General features: G+C 39.4%; 1 long non-coding RNA gene across 1 annotated transcript; it reads left to right on the forward strand.

The window, feature by feature from the left end:
- The first annotated feature begins 795 nt into the window (after nucleotides 1–795).
- Nucleotides 796–23,042, forward strand: LOC116051405. Its single transcript, XR_004105342.2, has 3 exons — nucleotides 796–1,133; nucleotides 3,377–3,477; nucleotides 22,499–23,042. It is a non-coding gene; the product is annotated as an uncharacterized LOC116051405 (long non-coding RNA).
- The last annotated feature ends 227 nt before the right edge of the window (nucleotides 23,043–23,269 follow it).

A 23,269-nucleotide genomic window follows, 5' to 3' on the forward strand; every position in this document is an offset into this window, starting at 1 on the left:
GGCTATGTCCTCCAGAGGACAGGTCATGTCACATCTTTAAGTGTATTCCCCCCTAAAAAAAACAGTAGTGCGGTAGTAGCTGTTAGCTGCCCTCCGGTGAGTGTATTCAGCCAGGCTTCTGTGAAAATCATCCCAATAACAATCCATGGAGCGGCGGTGGTGTTGCTATGTCCTCCAGTTACTGAAGGCTAGCTTTAGCTTGCGCTTGGAGCAGCAAGTTCATCTGCCTGTTGCCCCTCTGTCTGTCTCATTCTTTCCAACTCTTGTGAGGCTAGTTGCCCCGACAACTGCCGTTTTAGCTCAGGGGACGCTTGTACATGTAGCTGCAGCTTCTCTGTGTTGCCTGCACTGATTTGGGTCGGGGTTTTTTCTATCGAAAGTACTCGCGTAGCTATAGCGATCAAGATTAACGTAAAAATTGGCCGGAATTCTCCTTTAAGTTTATACGTGCATTGGTGTGTGCGTCTATCTCTTTAAAAGAATAGCTGGGCTGGCATGTGTGTGTGTGCGTGAGGAGTGTGTGGTAGAGCGAGTGAGAGAATGACACGGCTATAGAGAGAAGAGAGATCATATGATTGGCCCACTTGTGTGTCTTTCATGTTGGCCATTGGTCTTTGGCTGACTGGCCCACAGAGAGGAGAACGATCACATGATTGGCCCACTGGTTTGTCTCTCATCTGAGTACTGGCCAATCACATCCTACTACATCCTACCTAGGATTCCTAAATTTGCTACTAGATCCATCCTACCATAGAGACAGAGCGCATTTAAGTCCCGCCCCCACGGACTGGGAAAACAATTCTCCACAAAATGCCCGTAGCTAGCTAAAAACACGAGATTTAACCATGTCAAATGATTGTTTTAGCAACCCATGTCTACCAGTGAGGACTAGCTGTAAGTAAGCTAATGTTAGTTATATATTAGCAAGCTAATGCAATTGCGAACATAATACTATAGCTTTTTCATTTGTCCACATTCCACTATAACACAAGTGTCATACTGTGTACAAAATGCAGCTTTAGCTTAACTTATAGACTTGTCACCTGTTTATGTTTAAGACATCATGACACCCATGCTCCAACCTCAACCTTCAGCCGTCTTGCCATCATGAACCAGGCAGCCTTTTTGACTCAGTGAGTAGGCCTACACATACTATCTTACCACTTAGCTAAGTAGCAGGGGGTGGTATCGGCTGGTATGCAAGGGTTCAAAATTAACTTTTTGCCCACCAGCCAAATGGCTAGTAAATGTTCAAATTTTACCACTCAATAGATTACCATTGTTTTTTGGCTGGTGAGTGAAGCAACTCTACCAGCATTTGGCTGGTAAATGGTGCTAATGTTGACCCCTGCTGGTACTGTATGTTCTTGTGTAGAAGGGGAGTGCAAGGATGGGTGGTGTCCGGCTGATTGTGGTGGGCTGGTCTAGTTCTCAAAAGTCCAGGGCTGATTCTTTACCCCGGTCCAGCCCTGCAAATTGACGAATCATAGGAGGACTTTGTGCAAAAATGTCCAACCTTTTTTGTCATTGTCCTTGAAGTCTGGTTCAAGTGCGCTTCTTGCTGCTGTCACATACCTCACATGTATTATCTAGCACTGACAGCAAGCCTGCTGTAAATGACGAGGATTGTACATTGTATAATGTGTTTAGCCTCTTAAATGGTTGATATTTAGGGAGCTAGATCAAGTTTAATTTCTTGTCATCAAAGTGAAAGGCATTGCTAAATACTAATTTGTTGTTGGTTTTTTAATCAAGAATTAAAGCATGTACTTTTAGCAATTTGGCGCCCCTACAGTTTGAGAGTGTAATTCACTTATACACCGCTGTCATAAATATAGAGGGTTTTCACGACGCGTCATCAGACCAGAAGTCGCCATATTGGAGGTACTCCGCATCACAACAAAGCACAGGCACTGAAGTAGATCCCGAACGCCGTCAAGGAAAATTGTTAATTATTGCTGTGTTTTAGGTTGTACCAGTAGGTCAGACCGAGAAAAACATTTGGAATATTATTGACTTCCAAAAGTTATTAAAAACCAGGGAGAGGAATGCCAGAAGTTATCAGAGGAAAGGAGGCGCTTGTGGTTGGCAAAGCTCAACCAGGATCTACGAGGGAAAAATCTGTCTTGTTCGGTCTTTGAAATGAAAAAAAACGATTGAGAGTCACTTGGCTACACCTTGAGTATCGCAATGATATCATACAGTTAAGGTTAGGTTGATTAAAGATGTTATTGCATTACTTGCTTTGGCCTTCACAACACAACGGTCGTTGATGACTTGGTACTGCGTCTCCCTCACCCATCCACACACCATCTGGTTATAGGCCTACAAACCTTTGTAGGATTTAAGGTCTTCCGCTGTGTATGGGCTCGGCGAGAAAACAGGTATCTGACTATCTGACTATTTCGGGATATGCAACTGAAGGAAGAATCACCGGGTTGCCATGGATCCAAGAAGAGGGAGCCAACTTGTAGGGATCTGCACCGCCAGTAAACTGTAATTTCTCGAAATATCGCACCTTTTCTTGTGGTCCAAGTCCTTCCCTTTATGCCTTTGCGTCTTGGACGCGTTTTGATGACCTTTTCTGTTGTTTAGACATAAAGTATTAAAGTATCCAAAGCGCACAATACTCCATTACTCCATTCAGTTGTTTACACCGAGTGCCTCCAATATGGCCGCGCATCCAGGTTACCACCCAGAACGTGACGTCGGTGAAAACCCTCTATAGACATGCATTTGTTATGATTACATTACTTATGGTCAAAAACAAGCGAGTAGACAACTTTGCTTACACAGCCAAACATCAAGCAAATGCAACAACACAAGCCATGACAAGCCAGCTAATATTACTAGTGCAACAGCAAAATGGCCATCTGTCTGTCAGCTTTTTATTTTCCTCTGTCAGTAGGAATTACGGAGGCACCATTCTCCCTATTACAAGTCAGAGTAGCATCGAAATGGTTTTAAAGCAGTTAAAAATGTTACACAATGCTGCTTTTAAAAGAAGAAAAGTGTGAAGGACCAACATCTCTGTGACTCTGTGACCTCATCTGCTTTTTGTTCTCTTGGTTGGGTGTGGTCATAGACTTAATATTAACAGTCCCATTCTCTTCCTGCTTTACTAATCTTTTGAGCTAATCTTAGCCTCTCTTTCCTATACTTTCCACAGTGCATGAGGATATGTTCCACATTCTCTGTATTTTGCATTGAGAGCATTCATCTGATAACATTTTCCATGGCAAAAACAAAGTTTTATTTAATCCTATGTGGTCAAACCTTAGTCTAGTGAAAGCTGTCTCCTCCCTTCTGTTTCCTCTAAACACAGCCTGTGTATTAATGGTTTTCTGCACAATGTCATATTTTCTTCCACTCTTAGGACTGAAGGACAGCTATTGAATCAACACAGCATACCACTGTCTGGGCTTACTTCCTCCACCCACTGTAGGCCTGTGATGATTTAAACTGACAGCTGATCAGGTATTCTTTTCCCTATGTTAACATTTGTTGATGGTATATAAATTCATATGCCTCAGTGTTTCCTCTATGTTGATTTTATTATGGTGGCCCGCCATGGCAAAATTCTTCCACCACGGTATCAGAAATAGGGCAGCGGTTGCCTTTTAAATGATCCTGCCGACATAATGCACCCCCCGTTGGCTGCCGCTCACATTGCAATTTAACAACAAGTAGAACTATTCAGAGGTTATTGGGCCCGTCCAGTTTAACTCCACATACTGTTGTGTTGATGTAGTTTATCGCTAAAACGTTCGCTTTCTTCCGAGTCGACTATTAAACGCCAAAATCAAAGTAAGAAATAAATAACTAAGACTAACATTACAAGAAACATAAACAGGCTAGCTAACTAACTGTTATCGATCTCACGACGTGACTTTTTGCCCGAAGACAGCATTGTGGAGAGTGAAACGGGAGACTAGAAAAAGGCGTTCAGGTAGTGTGTTGTTAGGATGGCTACAGTAAATCATAGGTTCCTGTTATCTAAAAGATTTTCAATGTAATGGCTTAATATTTAAATGATTTCGACAATGTGGATGAGGTCGTTATAATTGGATGGCCTGCAGCTTCAAGCACAATTAGTTTGGACACAATCGTTACATTTTGGAAGATAGACGGGATTCTGAACAGCGATGCCCACGCTGCGCGCACACACACACACACACACACACACACACACACACACACATAGTAGAAGTGTGTTACAACACGCAGCAAATGCACCTGACTGGGAAAGATAGCTTGTTACTGTAAGTAGGCTACAATAAAACCTAAAAGTAAATACGTATCAATACCCACTCACCTGTCTACAGGCATACACACGTAGGAAGCGATATATTTCAATCTGATCTGTCTGGGCAGTCCACTCTCGTCCACCGCGCTGTTTACACAAACACAGCTCTACTCTACTCTAAATAGCGAATTTTGACAAACAAGCTACAACAAAAGCTGTCGGTTTGTAGTCTAACTGTTTCTCTTAGTTTGCCACAAATCTTGAAATTTTGACAAATTCTTGTAAACTTAACTGCTGGCTAAACAAACCATCCTCTCTGTTGGAGCATTTATGGATGTATTATAAGACCAAAAACAAACCAACGTGGCTACTTAATATGCACATGAATGACGCCATCTTTATGTTCACGCCTTCATTCTTGATGATGATGCTTGTTGTATTCTGGCCCTTGGCAAAATGTAATTGATGACCCCTGACCTAGGACTAGGTATAAATAAAGTACATTTGCACAATCATATGTGGTCTAGGCCCAATTTGTTAGGATTGACATTGATGAAAATATGATGGTATATACTCACTGACCACAATATTAGGAATACCAGTTGTACCATAATAGGATGAGAAATAGTATTGTTTTATTACAATTCTATACAACAATATTGAATAAGGTAATAAAATACAGTAGGTGCTAATATGTGAGTTGAAAAGCCACTTTGTGACCTTCAAATACAAATGAATTACTTCTCATTTACATTATTTTATATTTATATATTTATATTATACTAAGCATAATTGTAGGGCTGGTCCAAATACCATTTTTTGAGCTTCGAAGCTTCGGTAGTAATGAGCATCGAATATTCGAAGCTTCGGAGAGAGGGCTGAACATATTATTATCTCTAATAAAGGCAGGAATCTCTATGTGTCTGTCAGTTTGTTTGCATTTTGATTATTTTGAGAACCTTTCATCCAAACGACTTCACAAGGGAGTGCAGTGTCGTATTTGGTGCAATATAGATAGACAGGCCAGACGCGTTCAGAATTAATAAACTTTTAATAAACTACAGAACAGCGCGAGCAGGAAGCGGCGCGCCTCACGCGAGGCTTGCTGTTCGGACAGACCTGCCCCCACTGCTAAAAAAAATCCTAAAGGAAACACTGTGCCTACTTTATCCTTTTCATCTTTGGACCCATCTGTATACATATCTAAATAACTAAAATATTTGCTTCTTACATAATGACTTGCCAATCTCACTCTTTCCCCATTCTCTCTTTAATTCCATTATATTTAGGTCTATTTCAGGTCTCGGGAATAGCCAGGGGGTACATTACTGTGTAGTGCTCTCATTAGCAGGTGCACATGATCAGTGCTCCACCAGATGTTGGCAATTTGGACCTTTATCAAGTGTGATTTGTAGGAGGGGTGAAGCCATGGGTTCTTTATATTTTTTATGTACCTTTCCTTCCAGTCCAAGTAAAAAATCTGTAGTCTGAATGTAATGTTGAAGAGTAATTGTGCAGTTAAAACTTAAATGAAAAATGTGTGTAGACAACTGCCTTAGTTCGTAGTTTTTTCACAAAGGATTTTGTGTGTTGGCTGGGGGAACTCCTCTCTCTGTCTTTTTGTTTGTATTTGTTCAGTCAGTCATAGCTTTGCTCAGTGAATGAGGCAGATTGAAAAAACAGAGCTCGGAACCACATTTTTAGATTATTGGTGTTGTTGGTGCTCCTTATCAAAGGGTTTTAAATCCATAACCAACACAATGGTTTGGCGAATAGTTATTACAATGAAGCACATATCTCTGGGCATAACAGGGATCATACCTGTGGTTTTTTTTAAGACATTTTGGTAACCACACAAGCTCAGAGAAATTCAGATTCTAAAAGCTGTACCTACTCTTAGTTTTAGAATTTACTGCTCAACTTAAAGTGCATAGACCTGATTTAGAGGTCAGTGGTGACTCCTCTATAACTTATTGCAGTGTAGCAGACAATTGATTTGACGCTGTCTCTGTTGTTACTACATTTGAGTCTGCCTCTTCAGCATCTCTGTCACTTTAAATAAAGGGGGACATCTCACTGAGGCCTCACTAAACAATGTGGAGAACATCAGTGCGGTATAGTCTTTTGACATGTGGCTTGTGTGGTTAGTGTGAAGTGCATTGTTTCACAGCTTGAGATGCATGAGGTTAAGATATATATACAGAGATTTTTACGCATTGCTAACATGCAGAAATATGTGGCAGTAAGCCATTGTAGTGTTACTCACATTGCTCCCCTGAGCATTATGGGGAGGAAACAAACTGTCACAAACATAGAGAATTTGTGAACATGACTTATTTTACCATAAACTGCACTTGCTGGTATTTGTATTCATTTTTTTTTTTTTATCTTATTTTAATCTTTTGGGGACTACATGTATGAATAAAAAAACATTAATCTCAAGGAAGAAGAAAAATGTCTTGTACCAGATTTAGTTACAAGCTACTTTCCATGCAGTTCCTGCAGGTATAGACAAAAACAACATGCAAATGATTGGGGGAATTAAAAGGGAGACTTTTTGAAAGAAATGTGTATTGAATGTTGAATATGAGTTACTTTGAGAATAACATATAAAATGGATGTCTGGTCAGAGAATAATGAATCTTCCTTTTAATACTGAAATTTTAGTAAGAAACCTGTTTTTCGTTCTCACACCTTGTCTTTTTGATTTCTGGCAAACCAGAGGTGAGGAGAAAAGCCGACACTCTAACTTTGCATGTTTACACAGTTAGAAAGGTGGTTTGATCCACTCTCATATCTCTTTTGAAGACGCCCTTGAGACCCTATTTCTGTGGCCTTGCACTCTCTGAGGCTCCACCAGAGCTTTTAGACGATACCTCTCTACCTAAGAACATCCCTCAATCTGAGCTGACATCAACTGTCATCACATCTACCATAAATGCTTTCAAAACATTCTCTTGTCACCTACCAGGAGACCCCTTGGCACCTACCAGGAGACCCCTTGGCATCAACATTTCAAAAATACAATGAAATAAAATGCCACATTCAGAAAAGGCTAAAGACTTTGTTTGATGTCATCATGCCCTCACAACAAAAGGCTACTTTTATTTGCCCTTCAAGCCCCATGCAGCAGGAACGAGTCTGCAGATTCGGATCCAGTCCCTTCAACACGATGTGCATACTAATATAATCTCATCCAGCCATTTAGTGTAACCAGCACTTTGCAAAGACTTATCCAATGAGACACATAGGTCCATACCTACATGTCAAAAGTTGTTTTATTGAACATGCAGCACTTCATCAGTGATGTTCACATTTAAAATTTATGGGTGAATTAATGGGTGTCCAGGTAGTTGATCTCTCTACTGGGAGATGTAGAAGCATTCGTCTCTTTTCCCACAGGGAGGTAGACTGAGTATCCCATGCCTAAAGCCATACCTTATGAGTCTCTAATGTAATGGTAGGAAGACACAGATAGAGCATATATCACTCCATGCTGAGGTGTTCTCCCACCATCCTCTACAATTTCTTGCCCCGGCTGGATCAATTGTCTTCTAAATGGAGACCGTAAATCAGCTCAGGGTTGACAAAGTACCAAACTCGTCAAGGGCAAGGGTAGCGCTGTCTTACTGTGTTTCTCCACAAAAAAAAAAAAATTTGAAATTTCTGGGGTAAAATATAGATATAATATATATAATATAGACATTTTTGTAGTGGCCCTACAGACATGTGCTACAAAACAACAATGACCAATCACTTGAAGTGGCATTCAATATAAAATAGCAATGCTAGATAAACTCCAGTAAATGGTAACTGAGCAGGGATAACAGGCTTGTTGTGCCAGTTTAATATGCTTGCCAGCTATTTGTTTTCACACTCGTGCTAAAATAGGCCATTAAACAGCATTTGGTACAACAGATGCTGTGAAGATAAAGGAAAAGTAATATACAGGGTATGTGACACACTTTTGTGTCTCACATGAATAAGCATTGTGTTGTCAAAAATTTGTTGTGGCTTTGGTAATAGAAATGTCATTGATGCTGTTACGATTCATTGCTATTCGTGAACAGTAGATCTCATAAGGTCATCTCAATAAAAGGGCTTGAGACTCTGAAGAGGCTACTTCAACAATAGACTTAAGAGAGCCATGGCCGGCCTTAGCCCCCCTCTTTGATTAAAAATCACATGTGCCTGCATTAATAAGGGACCAAATTTAGGTAGAGCTATAGTCATTCCAGTGGCTTAACAATAAATACATCCTTTAATTAGAAAAGGAAGCGATCCTGTTTAATGAAAATAAATAGTACAGCTGGCCAGTTGGGGGCATTTCTGTGTTGAGTTGCATGTTCTCCCTGGATTTGTTTATGAATATTTACCTATAAATAGTGAAATACTAAGATGTAAAAGCAAGTTTTCAGGGGCTTTAAAGAATAACAGCTCAGGAAAATGTGCAGGTATGTTTGTGTGCATGCCTGCGTGTACTTTAGATACGAAGCTTGCATTGCTGCTTAAAATGGCATGCTATGCTGTAAGGATTTGTTATCACACCTCCTACTCCTTTTTATTCACCTGACATTTCAATGAAGAGAGGAAGCAGACATGAAGACTTAGCCTTCATACATTATTAACTGCACGGCAGCAGAGAGGAGAGGGCCTGGTGGAGAGAAACTGCAGCAAGTCTATAGATATCAATTCTTTGAGACGCTTTAAAGCAGGGGTCACCAACCTTTTTGAAGCTGAGAGCTACTTCATGGGTACTGAGTCATACGAAGGGCTACCAGTTTGATACACTCTTCTGAAATAACAAATTTGCTCAGTTTGCCTTTAGTTATATATGATTATTAATGATTAATGATAGTCATCTATGTGAAGACACTGATCACATTAATGATTTCTCATTATCAATAATTATCAACAATGACTTAACAAGGTAGGAAACAGATAATATCAATATTCAATTTTCATTTTTAGAACAGGCCTGAAGGCTACTCATGTGGTCCTTGGGGGCTACCTGGTGCCCGCGGGCACTGCGTTGGTGACCCCTGCTTTAAAGTCTGTTCTCCTTCAGTTGAGTTGAAGTGGATTTATCTGGCACTATAGAGAAACAAATTGAAAGTCTGATATGTTTATGTAGTATTAGAGTATGATCCAAGAACAAAGTTCATCAAGTTCACTGATTTGATATGAATGCATCTGCAACGTACAGTATAATGCCTTTTTTGGGCTTATACCGGTCCTTCCATAAATGAAAAATAGTATGTGAACAAATTCTAAATATATATTTTAAATCAAAACTAATTTACCTAAACTGAATTTACTAATGAACATTTTGACTTTCGTCCAATTTCTCTCATCTCTGTTATATTTATTTTATCCCACACCTCACAATGGTACCCAGAACAGACATATAACAAATGACAGAATAATTAGATGAGATTCTTTGTTAAAGGTTGCCAAGCATTACCATCATAATAGAAATGTAATTAGTAATAGCACCTACGTAGAAAGTGGAGGCTGTCACAAGGGTTAGCGACATTCTAATTTCCTTTTTTTTTAACACCAGCATTTAGCGAATTTGTGGTGTTGTAAGGCTCGCTGCGGCTTTGAATGAGTCTTTATAGCTTTGTCGAATGAAATAATGTGAACCGCCTATCTGGGTATTTTTGTACGTGCTGGAATTATGGGTTTATTGAAGCTGTATAATTGCATTTTATTGTTTCTTTTTTCACCTCTCCCTTCCTCTTGTGGCTCATACCCCATCCGCCCTCGGAGGAAAGTCCTTTTTTATTTCTATTTTACTTTTGTAAAGTAAATTGTATCCCCTTTCATTATGCAAATCAATTTAATTTCAGCTAAAACCTGGAGAGAGCAAGTGAGGGAGACTTGGTGAGAGAGAAAGATGAATTGGAAAAAGATGAAAAGGAAATACAACAAAATGCATGCGAAATGAAGCATTAGATTCTTGCTGGATCTAATTTCAATAGAGTGAATCTTCCATTTTGTTTCCCGTTCGGCCTTTTTATCCATGAAGCATTCCAACTTGATTTAGGTTGACACCTGTTTTGCCCTAAAACAATTGCACCCCTCGCCCAATGTCGGACGGTGAGAGACAGATGGAGCTTTAGGATAAACTGTCTCAGTGATTACCCTCTCTGTCTTGTACAGTAAGGCAACATTATAAATCTCAGCAGAGACAGTGGACCAGTATCCAAGCCAATTACTTTCTCAATGACCTGGCTCATGTAATATTTACAACGATATAGTGGGTTCTACTTACTTAAAGTTATGAAATTATGATGTGGAAATAATAAAATTACCATCTTACATTTTCAATATTGCAAAGGAGGCTTTGTGACAAGAAATGTTTATACAGCACAAAGATGAAACACAACTTTTTTTTAACATTCTATTTTAAACGATTTTCTTTAGTAGTTTTCCATTTTGCAAATTGAGGTTTTTCTGCAAAAGATTTTTTTTTATTTTTTTTTTATTTGCTTTGATGTTTATTTAATGCAGGCCACACAAGCTCAGAGTCTGGCATGTTTACCACTGAAGTTTCCTCTAAATGGCTGCTCTGTTCCTCCTACACCCTTGACAAATTTAATTACTTTTACAAAAGAGTTCAAGCAGTTTGCTAAGTGATGTGAAGGCAACAGGCAAGACCCCATGGTGAGAAGGTTACAGCTCCTCTCCACATGGAATTGTGTGTGTGTGTGTGTGTGTGTGTGTGTGTGTGTGTGTGTGTGTGTGTGTGTGTGTGTGTGTGTGTGTGTGTGTGTGTGTGTGTGTGTGTGTGTGTGTGTGTGTGTGTGTGTGTGTATGGGGCCAGGCAGACGCTGTGATGTCTACAAGCTGTCTCAGCTGGCCGGTCCCTGCCCACAACCACAACCAACTGCCTGCCCCAACTCTCATGAACCATTCGTACATAGCTACGAAGAGTAAAGCACTGTAGTACGTACACATCCACGTATTTGTTGCCGTATGCACCACGTTGAGGGCTGCTGTATAAGACCGCTCTGGTCTGCGTAAAGTACAGACGAGGTCTTTAAAAAAAAAAAAACAGGGCTTTTAAGCGGGGGAGCTGAGTTCGCATCCCGGAGAAACCAAAAGACTTTCACCCAGTAAACGCATGTTTGTGTCCCGGGAATACTACTTAAGGGGGCCACAATCTCTTTTTTTTTTTAACTACTCGTTTTGGTGCATAAACTTAACTCTCCTCACCGCATGTCGGTTATGTTTGTCAGCCTAACTCAACTGCAACGGGGGCTTAAGCGGCTCACAGTGACCTTTTTATTGTCTAAACTTAATGGCAATGGCTGCTGAATCGACCAGGACCTCACGGTGCCCTCTACCCGGCTCACAGTCACCTTTTGTTAGCTAAACTTGACTGCAACGGCCACACATATACATACTTGCATACACACGCACAACCAAGTCTTTCTTTCTTCCTCTTTTCTTTTTCTCCTTTCTTTCTTTCTTCCACTCACTCACTCACTCACTCACTCACTCACTCACTCACTCACGCACACACACACACACACACACACACACACACACACACACACACACACACACACACACACACACACAGACAATTAATGCCATTGGCAAGGTTATTACTCAGTCTCATGTGTCCCTTGATCCCCCTCTCTTCTCTACTTTTTGATCTATTCTCTTTTTGTATGAAGAATAATGAGGACGTCATTGCAGATATGTACATCAAAGAGGTCCAGTGTCATTTCCATGAGTGTGGAAGGGTTTGTGTTTTAGTGCATAGCTGTTTAAAAAAACTGGATAGTGAACATTTATATCTGACATTTGGCATTCATTCATTCAGTTGTCTGCATCTAAGGCATCTCAATCAAACACTACACACTCAAAAATTACTGATAAATAGCAGTTGCTAGGACATATACATTTTTTTTGTATTTGTGCCTTGGCTTCAACCAAGAACAAGTGCTGCCAACTCCTGTTTTTTTGGCTTTCGATTGACAAGCTTTTCTGCTCAGGGATTTTAAGTCATATTTGTAGAAATTGAATTTTGTGGTTCCTTAAGAGGGGAGGTTATTGGATCAAATGTGCATTGTAAATCTTTGTCCAATGCTATTGTGACATTGGTTGATTTACTGTGTTTATAGAGCCTGACAAAGCTTGAGGGTTAGCAGTCTGAGATGAAAAAAGAGGAGAAAACAGTAGTTGCTCATACAGGGAGTTGGGGAAAACCTGTGCAAACTGACCCCACATAAGATCAGACTTTAAAATCATCTGTAAAACATATCTAAACAAATCATTAACATTTTCTAAGTATATTGTGATCGAGTACCATTAGCTCTGTCTCAATTATATTACTCATTTGTCTCTGGAGTTTATCTATTGGGATAGTGTAAAAAAGATTAAAAACACCTGCTACAAGTCCAGTGGTAATGTTTATCAAATGTGGCTTAACAAGAATGGAGGCTAACCCTTACTACATACATGTTCAGTGGTTAATTATTATGGATTATACAGATATAGGCCTATGGTAAAATACAAAGGATGATTAAAACACACTATTATTAGAAAGAACACAATAATTACATTAAACTATTATATATTTAATACATGACTACATGTAAATGTTAAAGTGTTTTAAAATGCAAACTATTAGCAATACTATCCTTCAAACTTAATGCTATATTCAGAGCCCCCATTGTTATTCATTAAAGGGCAAATCCGGTGCAAAATGAACCTAGGGGTTAATAACACGTGTACCGAGTCGACTGTTCTCTGGGATTTGTTTTTATGCTTAATCGTATGTGACCAGTTTTAGTACAAAGCGCTAATTAGCTTATAACGCTAGTCGTCGGGGCACGGGTACAGTAAAAAGAAACCACTTATCATCTTTTATAACAGTTAATATTTTAAATTCATAATTATGATAAGATTTTTGAGGAGGTTAAACTGGCCACTTTTTGATTATTGGGGGGGTTAAAACCCCCCATCCCCCCTGTAAATTACGCCTATGCTGACTTGTATCAGTTTTCACATTCCTAGGGCTGGACCCAAATATTCGAATATTCGTTTGGTGGGTTGGTATTCGATTTGAAATTTTTTATTTATTTTTTTTTTTGCACAACCTGGCATCCCCTCCAAACGGTTCTCATTCGCGCTTGAATATGTTCGAAATATAATACTCTCTTTTACAATTTTCTTATATAGCCTAGCCATTTTAATAGGATGGACAACCCAACCTCGTTATACTTAATAAATATATTTGCTTCTTCTTGGACTACTAAAGTGTTCCTGCAATGGGAGTATTCTCTGGCTAGAGCGCAGAACAGCGCAGTTTGCATGGACAGAAGTGCAAGCCTGAGCTTGTATTTTGGGTTAAGCTGCGTTGCTTTGACATTGTGGAAAATAAAATAATAGAAACAAAATGTATTATCCTTTTTACCCGTTATTATCAATCTAAATTAATCTACTGCGAAATATAGGAGACTTTGAGATTTTACTGGGACGTCACGTCACATGCCCCAGTTAAAACGCCCATGAGTTCAACGTCATTACTGTCACGATTCAGCGAAAAGAAGACAAAAATGCCGAAGACTTCATCTGTGTGGGATAACTTTAAATTAAGTGAGGACAAGACAAAGGCAGAGTGTCAAATATGCAATTTGAAACTGGCCTACCACAACAGCACATCAAGCTTGAGAAATCACCTGAGTTCTGTAAGTAGAACGAGCTGCTTTTATCCGCCATTTACACATGATAAAAATGTGCACTTAATTTTCATGGAAAATAACGTGACTTGCGAATAGGCTACGGCAGTTAATGACGAACAGTGAAAACGTAGCCTACTGTAGCCCAGCCTAATAATAATTTGTCTATATAGGTACATCCCCAGGTATCGCGTTCGCAGCCGTCAACATGTGTTTTATATCATTAGTGAAGTCTCCGTTCTCGGGGCATATAAGCCCTGCTCGCGTGAGGTGCGCCGCTTCCTGCTCGCGCTGTTCTGTAGTTTATTAAAAGTTTATTAATTCTGAACGCGTCTGGCCTGTCTATCTATATTGCACCAAATACGACACTGCACTCCCTTGTGAAGTCGTTCGGATGAAAGGTTTTCAAAATAATCAAAATGCAAACAAACTGACAGACACATAGAGATTCCTGCCTTTATTAGAGATAATAATATGTCCAGCCCCCTCTCTCCGAAGCTTTGAATATTCGATGCTCATTACTACCGAAGCTTCGAAGCTCAAAAAATGGTATTCGGACCAGCCCTACACATTCCTCTACTCTGCTAAAGGCGGAGATGTCTGTGCACAGCCACTGCCAGTCACAAGCTATCAAGCTAACAAACAACATAAACAATAAAAAGATGCTAACTACACTTACCATTCAGATACGTCTGCTAGTTGCGTGTTTTAGTGCACAACAGACTGATGTCATGTGTGCTGCATAATTCTGGCATTGGCAATCCATTTATTCAGTTATATATAGGCAACACATGCTTAATGTAAGTAATGTTCCACTTTGGAGTCAGAGACAAGAGTAAAGTTCTCACATTAACCGGTTTATTAAAGCACTCCAAACAGTGCAGAGATAGTCTATATAGCTGATGTTTCATTTACAGGATTGTTCCGGTGCCGCTGGAGGTTCCGCCGGATGTCCATTACCTTAGGCCTTTTTTGTGTTGGCATTCTAAACGGACGATTCAGGAAACATCCTTTTGGGCTAGAACCAACAATCAAATTATATTAATCTTTTTTTTTGAGTAAAATTCTCTTCTCTCAGCCATTTTAATTCCAGAGCTCGTCTTCCTACGTGCGAATGTTCCACCAAAACAAGTTCCTTCCGAGACTATTTTGCAGAGGTACCGCTTAGCGCCGCCCAAGATGATTATGATTAGTTTAAAGAAATGCCAATAAACCAGAGCATGTTTGTCTCCTATCCCGGAATGTTGTGTGGACTAGCTAGACCTTCTGCAGCGCTGTGGAGGAAGGTCTGGCAATGTGAGACTAGTGGCGAGAAAACTTACAGATGTGTCGCATGTCTCACAGAAAACAGCGCTGGCAGAGAGATGGGAGATGATAGACTGGCTCTGCTAATCCAGAACTCCCAATTGTACAAAATCATTAAAAAACTAATTTATGCATGGGGTGTACAGGATTATGGCTGCCGTTGCCACTGCCTTATAGAGCAACAGAGTTGGTGTTTGGTTTGTTAATTTATTCAAAACAAACATAATGGCACTTTGCTTTGGTCCCATAAACTATCCCATATTGCTTAACTTATAAGTCATAGTGGAAGCTTTCAATTTATAAGAATACAAACAAAATGTATAAACCATCCCTTTTATAAAACAAATAAGTTTGATTAATCTATGTTTACTTTATTGAAGCTGTGGGAAAACGTGGTTCAATAGAAAAGGTTTTTATTTGATAATTTATTAATTCTTAGTATGAACGACCTTTTGCGCTGGATCAAAACAATCCTTGCTCATGGAGCTTCAACTCCTTAATCCAGTGTAAATCCAACAAGGCATTTTCATTATACAGACAACCAGCATACAATATTTGCCCTTTGCTGGGTTAGCTGGTGCGGTAGTAGCTGGAAAGCGGATATGCCACACAATTAATTATCAGTGTTTGTACATCATTCATTTTTATTAAAGCCAGCTGCGAGTGTGAGTGAGATGATTCTCTCCATGCACTGATAAAATAGATAAACAGATCATTAGGCTTGACCATGTCCAGAGAGAAAAAAGTAGATGCTAGTAAAAAGTTTAAAATAACATAATGAACTCTAATCAATGTTATGTAATGTAAAGACGTTCCTCTGAATAATTCAGAATTGAGATGATGTCTGGAAACAGACTCTGACTCAGACAGAGTGGACCTCTTAGATTCAGCACAGGCAATCAATTATATGCTTGTCAAAGCGGAAGGGTTGGTTAAATTATGGACAAGTACCAATCATTACCATAAACTGTGTGGTTCATTAGCCAGTATCCTCCATATCATTTCATTAACTTAAAATGCCCCTATTAATACACATATCTTAGTGTCATGAGGCACGTACATCTTGCTGGGGAGATGTATGACCTCGGTCAATGTCTATCTGTCTGAATATTTTAAAGTCGACTAACTATTGCCTGTGATTTTCAGTCTAAAATGCTTTGAGCTATGCTCATATTACTTCTAATAATAGTCTGTGTAGATGACTGACCACTTATACGCTGACAATACATCACTAGTTTACTACTGTTCTCATAAACTGGGAGAGAAGCTTTTGCTTTATAATGTAAATGGATTTCTTTATGGTGTGCTGATGGATCATCTGCTGCAGAGCTGGAATTCATTGCACTATGACATACAAGGTATAGCCAAGATTAAATCCTTTGAATAATTGCATTAGTACCCCTGGTATATGAAATACTGCCAAATCCAGCTTTTAACCACAACAGCACCCAAGGAATTTACCTCCGGCATTCAGTATCACCATTGTTGTATTTGTATTCACAGGGGCCTGTAATTGCCATGATAAGTGCAAATAAGTGCAATTAACAAAGCATGGTAATTGCCTCCCATCTCTCTCCCTCTGTTTTTCTTTCTCTTTCTTTCTCCCTTCCCTAACGATCATCTCATTTTGTTAGACAGATCTGCTACAGATGAGAATCTGGGACCAGGACGACAGCATAAAATAAATAATGGTCATTAGAGCATGTTCAACCAATGCAGCACTGGGAAGTAACTACTAATTTCCTGCCTACGCGAAGCCTCCATGGCTCTGTGGCTCCAATGCTTTTTTCCCCAATGAGATTTATAGATGAGTAAAAATAGGGATGTGAACTGATTTATAACAACAAAGCTCTTTGGCTGGATCTCTCTGCCACGGTGCCCATGGTCCTCTCAGGAGAGCTTCACCTGGCATTCAGCCATCAGCCACTCCATCTCTCCCTCCCTCCCTCTCTGTGTTTTTATGGTTCTGTGGCACAGAGCTAATTTCAGTCAATTTCTGAAAAGCACTCTGTTGTACTGTGAAATGGGTCTCCAAAGAGATCATACGGGATGAAGATTCTGGTTGATGGGATGTTATTCTATATTACAGCATTTTTTAGATTTACTGTGTTTGGCAACAAACATTCTAACAAATATTCAAACTTTCGCATATTTATAATGTAGAAAAAGATTTCACATTATGCTGCTTCCCACAAGCATCGGTAAAGTAATTAATTTAGCATGAGCTGGGAATTATCAGTAAGATGCTGTTGACTAATCCTATTTTAAATAAATTATAGTTTAGCTGAAATCTAGACACAGTCCTCTGTGTCTGGGTCAAGTAAGAAACAATTTAAAAATCATCAGTTTTTTCCTTAATTATAATGAGCTTTGTTGCTCATATTCAGTCGTGTAAGTATGCAAATGCAATGGGCAAAACATTAGAAACAAACTTTGAATATAATGCAGTTCAAAAGAACACAAATTAACTATGGCTCATACAATTGATAGAGCTACAATAATAATAAGCTTTATATTGCAGTGGTGTTACATAGGAGGTACGCTTTGTAGATGCTCACTTACCCCCTTAATGCCAACCCCTCTATTCACCGGTGTGCTCATTTAAACTGAAAAAGGCATTGCTTTGTTAACCCTGGTAACGTTTTGCTACATCCACTCACCACCAATCAATTTACTAGATAATGTTTTCATTATTAATGTCAAAATTATCATAAATGATGATGGTGATGTTCAAAACACACATAAAATCTGATGAAAATATAGAGTTACATATAGAGAAAACACAGGTAACCTCAAATACCATGACATAAATTATGATTTTAATGGAGTCAGTCAGGAAAATGAACAGGTCCGCTATGTCAAGACATGCCTTTATTTATCCCGCAGGGACCTATACATGCACTATAGGAGTATTTTTAACAATACTGTCAAATTACTTGAGATACATTTGTAGCCCATTACTAATGTAAAAGGAATACTAAATGTGCACCTAATGTCAGAGAGTGTGTCAACAAGGAGACCATATGTCCTCAGAGCTGTGTGGCTTAAGGCCCCTACATGCCGCTCGCAGCTGTTGGCATGAGCTTGCACGTTCGCAGTGGCATAATTACACCATGTGTGCAGGCCTCGTGAGTGTCTCTCAAAATTTGAAACATCGCTCTTTGTGGATGTGCCAACTGCACACACAGCTGATTGTTGATGACTGATTGTCAGCATGAGCTATACTCAATCCCTCCTCCTATAAACCACAGCAGCACCCAAAGGAAACAACACTAGAAACCAATGGGAATGCCAAGGTTTGCACAGTGTTTATTATCTTTTTGTTGTTTTGTTTTTTACAGACAAATTTCCATGTCACACTATTTCACAGAATGTAAATGTCAAATTAAAAGAAGATCACTAAACACACAACAACTTGTTTGATCATGTAACTTCCAACATTTGCAACAGCTGGCTCTGTTGTTGGCATTGAGCTGGAGTCACTCACAACAACTGCAGAGAAACGGACCATGAGTAGGATGCTGGCGATCATGGACAATGACCGCCACCCACTAGACAGCACGTTCTATAAACAGAGGAGCATGTTCAGTGGCAGACTTCTGTCACTGTCATGCTCAACAGACAGGTTGAGGAGGTCCTTTGTCCCCAGGGCCATCCAACTCTTCAATACCACACAAAGGGGGAGGGGAGAAATGGACTTTTGAGCATGAGCCTGTCTCTGTCAGCCCCTACCACCATTATATCTCTGTCTGCTGTACACCTGACTGTCTTATAGGCTATATTAGCCCTCCTACACAATCTGGACTCTGGTCATAACATATACATCTTATAACTTATTCCCTGTTATATATTGTTATTAACGTATATTATTTATTTTCTGTCAAGCAATTCTAATTCTATTAGGTTTACATTCTTGTCTTTTTATAGTCATAGTTAATATTTAATAATAAGCTATTGCACTGATCAATCCCTACACTGTTCTCTTTTGCACTACCACCATTGCACACAGTCTACCTTAGCACCTTTAACGCTTTAAATTTCTGAGTGAGTGATTTTTATGTATGTGAGATATATGTGTGTATGTGTTGTGTTATGGTTGTCTAAGCTACTGGATGCCTAAAATTTCCCTCGGGATGAATAAAGTATCTATCTATCTATCTATCTATCTATCTATCTATCTATCTATCTATCATTTCATCAGCACTGTGCAAAGGCAATACGAGGATCTTTGCATCAAAGCATAAAGTCACAAATGGAAAAATATGTACCTATAGATTTGAATAGTGCATCCACATCTGCAGAGGAGATACACAGGGCCAGCGTGTTTCTGCCCTTATGATCTTCGTCTCTCTTGTTTAACAGGAGAGGATACACATGTTGGAAGTCATTTTCTTTTAATTTTCTTTAATTTATTAAACTTATCTGCCATTGCACAGAAATATGAAAGCTTAGAGCGAACAGGGAGATTGGGAGGCTTAGATTTATGTGTGATTTATTTGATTCATGCCAAAAAATCACCACAAAAATCCAGCCCTGTAAAATGTAGAGTGGAGGCAAGCAAACACTGCCAATTTCCTAATTGATGGTTTTGTTATTCATGGTACTGTTGTTTCAAAATGAATATGACAATGATTTACTGATGTTAGAATACGCCATTACTATTTATTTATCTCTTTGGAACTAAGCTGCAAATGTCTTTCACACTGACTTTTTCCTGTTTAGTTGTTAAAACTATTTGTTGTTTCGAGTCATTGGTTGGCTAATTTGGGACTTGAAAAGGACAAGCTGTATGTCACTGCACAACAAGCTTCGTGCACAGTACTCTAGTCACATACTGACCCTGGAGAGCGCAGCAAGGATGAATGACTGTGATAATACAACTGGTCTCCTGGCAACAAGGAGGCAGTTCCTTTAGACTAGATAAAAGCCAGGGGATGAAAACATTAAGTAAATTAATTGAAAAGACCCCCCAAAAATGAGGATTGAGAGATATGTATGCAGGCCCTCATGTGGGGAGATGTATCAAGAAAACAAGGGAGGGGGAAAAAAACTAATTTTCTCTCAATTATGTATCAGGCTATTGTTTCATGGACAGTCTCATAACATTGGAGGCTTGGGACTCACTTGTACGTGGAACATCTTCAAATGAGACCTGTTTTGTTTTCTGACAATATTATTTTGCTTATCCATTACAGTTATTCTGCAAAAGCACTATTTGAATGACAATTAATAACAATTCAATGTTGTATAAAGTGATTGATTTTGTTATGTGACCTGAAATAAGTCATTTCACTTAACAAATGCTATTGATTTTTGGGTGCATAACACCTAAGTAATATATAAACAAATCAAATTATGATACCAGGTTTGAGTACTTAAATTAAGTTGGCCTACATAATGTACAAATTAAAGTTAACAAATAATCAGCAATGTGGCCTCACCACCTTAATAGAACTTGTTAAATGCATAATACAACTACAATACTGTGGCCATTATTTTCAGCAAAGTTAAGCTACAAAAGATTGTCACTACTTAGTTGCAAACCTAACAATTAATGCAATGATTCTTGTTTTAGAAAGACACAGCCCATATGCATGCCTTAATTCCCTATTTACTTATCAATATTTTGAGCAAATGATTTGTGGCATGCTGAGTATTGGATGTGGGCAAATGCCCAATGGGCTTGGCCAGTGAGTTGGGTTGTACTTATCAAAGTAATGTTAACATGCCATAGAATAAGGAAGCAGTAGCAACAAGCAGAGGTGGGACAAAGTCATTGTTATGCAAGTCACAAGTAAGTCTCAAGTCTTTGCCCTCGAGTCCCGAGTCAAGTCGAGTCAAAGATGAGGCAAGTCCTGAGTCGAGTCACAAGTCAAAGCCAACAAGTCTCAAGTAGAGTCCAAAGTCCTACCATTTTAGTTTCGAGTCATTTCAAGTCCTCTTACCACAGAAATAAAATTTATACAAATCATGTATGTCTGTAAGATTTGTATTTATATAAACCTCTTTTTGTACAATGACATTAATCAAATAAGGGCCCGCATGTTTTGCAAATTGCAACTCTTTTTTTGTCGACTACCTCGTAATTTTTATAGCCAAACGAAACTATCTTCGGTATCATTTTGCCAACTGGCGCGTTGTTGCTTGTGCTTCATTGGTTGTCTTGCAATGTGCCTGCTTAGATGCTGTCGAATCAAAACAACGTGGGACTACAGTGATTGGCAGGCAGCACGCATGCTCTCTGCATGCATACAGGTGGTGCACATTTTTTTCACAGATGCAGATAAACTGAGAGCGGCGCGGCCGTGTGAACATTTTCTTCCCCAGTTTTCATGGGAAGTAGCAAGTCTTCTCGAGTCAAAAGGCGCAAGTCCAAGTGAAGTCACGAGTCATTGATGTTAAAGTCCAAGTCGAGTTGCAAGTCTTTGTACATTTTGTCGAGTCGAGTCTGAAGTCATCAAATTCATGACTCGAGTCTGACTCAAGTCCAAGTCACATGACTCGAGTCCACACCTCTGGCAACAAGTAAGCTAGATTTTGGTAGATTTTTAAAGTTTTTACAAATTCAGGGCCATGGCAGTTGGATTGACAACACACTTCCTGTCTCAAGGTACATAAAAACATGCACTGTACCATTCCTAAAAGAAGCTCTTGAAAAGAAAGTGTTGAATGGCTTTTTGCTTCCATTAGGATTGTGACTTTCTCTTACACTTTCAACTACTATTTGTTTGGAGCTTTTGCATTACTGTCACCGCCACTGTTGATGGAATTTGGTTTGTAGTAGTGATGCCATGAGTCTTATGTATTGCAGTGGATTCTAGTGTAGCAAACGAGATTGGCACTTTTCATGATTTCTTTTGAAAAGAAAAGTGAACTTTTAAAATAAAAGTTTACTTTTACAGACATATTGCATAGTGTTTTCAGCACAGATAAATAAGCCACCCTATCTTCAGTGCTTGACACAGAAGTAATGATTCCAATTGTCTCTTCTATATTCTATTAATCACCATAACATCTTGTCAGGAATTCTCCTGCATTGTCTTTGTTTATCAGTTGCTAGCACAATCCTGTAACACTCTCCATACTTTCTCATTTTCTCCCTTGAACAATCATCTGACATGAACCTCATTACAGCAAAGGCATCGTGAGACAGAGAGGCCGAAATATCAGCGGCGCGCTCTATTATTATAATTTTTCAATCACTGTGAAGATTGATGTGTTGAGAGCTGTTTCTCTATCTCTCCTCCAGATCTGACTGACTCCTTGGGCCCATGAAGAGGCTGGGTGGCCCCTCATTAAGCACATTCTGGATTACAGCTCCTGGCCAAGGCTATTTCCAACAACATGCTAGTGCATTGTAATGAGCCTCTTTGTGTGCTGCGCAAACACACTCAATCTCCCACTTTAATCACCGAGGAGGAGATAGGCTACTCCTCCAGCCCTCAACAGAAGCAGTGAGAGGAAAGTGGGATTTGCAAGTTCCTCCATCCTCTGATGACATATAATCTCCTTGGCGAGATGAGTGTTCTGTCACAAAGCTCTGATTGACATGTTTAGCATGATGGAGGGAGTCTATCTGTCTATCTGTCTGGTCATTCTGTTGGCCGTGTAGCTGCAGATCATCTGTATGTCAAACAGCTTAGAGGGAGATTCAGGACATCGTGGGCAGTTCATGTGGTGTGTCGTCTTCTGCATGTACAGCTTGATTATATTTATGGCATTACATTCAGAGCATACTGTAGAATTTCTCTACTCAAAAAATGACATTAATGATTTTTAGTATTAGTTAACTTTACTGACTCTTTTGGACAAATAAAAGTACATTGTAAAAATGTTAAAGCGAACTTCACAATCACGCTTGTGAAATCCACAAGTGTACTGTAGACTAATTTAGAAAACAGCCTGCAGGCACAGTATCTGCAGGCTGCCTTGCGATGAGCATCGAGTGCTTTGTGGTACCAAATCGCCGAACAACAGCACTCTTCAGTACCAACGACGATGAGACAAATGTTCAGTATGG

This window comes from Sander lucioperca, chromosome 6 (assembly GCF_008315115.2).
Source record: "Sander lucioperca isolate FBNREF2018 chromosome 6, SLUC_FBN_1.2, whole genome shotgun sequence".
Lineage (NCBI taxonomy): Eukaryota > Metazoa > Chordata > Actinopteri > Perciformes > Percidae > Sander > Sander lucioperca.